A 1,363-nucleotide genomic window follows, 5' to 3' on the forward strand; every position below is an offset into this window, starting at 1 on the left:
CGTTGCGCGAGCATTGGAGAGGCCAGCCTCCGGCTTCTCAGCGTGTCGCGAGTGCTGGATCTCTGTCTGCCTAGTAGAAAGCTGCGTTTTTTTTTGGGGGGGGGGGGGGGGGTCTGCGTCTCTCGGGCGCGCTTCGTACGCTTGGGACAAGAGCGTCGGAGCGGGCAAGTTGGCGGGGGAGGGGGAAGTGGGGTCAGGGTCTGGTTGGGCGAAAGACACACGGGAGACAATCGGGGGAATAGATGATGCAAACCGGGGACATCGATGGCCATTCGGATTGGTGTGTTGCACGTGATAGTGCACGTGTGACTGTGAGCACCACGCCGCGGGGGGTCCGGGGAAAGCGGTTTGGGGAGGGAATGTTGACAGGAGCTCCAATCCCTCCTCTGGGCTGTCTGTTTTATTTCTTTCTTTCTTTGCGAATAGGCAGGAGCGAGTTCGCGCTGCGTTCGTTAGGCTCAGACGGCACATCCCCACATTTCTTGTTGGCATCTAAAAATCTCAAGTTCGCGCTGCCTAGCTCAGTACACGGCGAGTTCGCGCTGTGCGGGAGTGCGGCCCCTGCACCGCGAGGCTCTTGGCGGAGATTTTCGAGGGGAGGAGGACAGGGTCCACACCTGCACGAGCAGGATTCATACATACATACAGAGAGAGACAACCCCCTCTCTCTTTTCTCCCAGTAAGCTAAACGTACGTACGTACATACAGGATTTTGGAAGGACGATCAAACAATACGAAAGGGAGGGATGGTGGCTCACTGTCTTCTTGTTTTCCAGTCGTAAAGAAAGAAAGAAAGAAAACAGACAACCCAAGGGAGGGATGGGAGGACGGTACGCCGCCACCACACAGGGATTTTAGGGGAGAAGTGTGGTGTAAAGAAAGAAAGAAAACAGGCAAACCCAGACGAGGGATGGGGGAGGAGGACCGGGTCCCCACCTGCACGAGCAGAAGTGTGGTGTAAAAGAAAGAAAGAAAGAAAACAGACAACCCAAGGGAGGGATGGGAGGACGGCACGCCGCCACCACACAGGGATTTTAAGGAGAGGAGTCCCGTTCGTGCGAAGCATCGAAAAATTCTTTTTGTGCTTGCCTTCGAAGGTCGCCAATGGCAGGTGAGAGGCCTGACACCGCGATGGAGCCCGGCTCCGCCGCGCTCGAGCCGCGCGCGCCGCAAGATCGAGACGGCGCGCGACAGCCGGAGATGCAGCCGAGATGCAGCCGAGATGCAGCAGAGATGCAGCCGAGATGCAGCCGAGGTAGACGGCGGGGGCTGGACTGCCGACCCCCGCCCCAACGCTGGCCTAGCTTGAACTCAGCCGTCCCACCGCTCACGCCGCCCTCGCCTCCCCCTCAGGCGCAAAGAG

This window comes from Emiliania huxleyi (genome assembly GCF_000372725.1).
Source record: "Emiliania huxleyi CCMP1516 unplaced genomic scaffold EMIHUscaffold_811, whole genome shotgun sequence".
NCBI classification, from domain to species: Eukaryota; Haptophyta; order Isochrysidales; family Noelaerhabdaceae; genus Emiliania; species Emiliania huxleyi.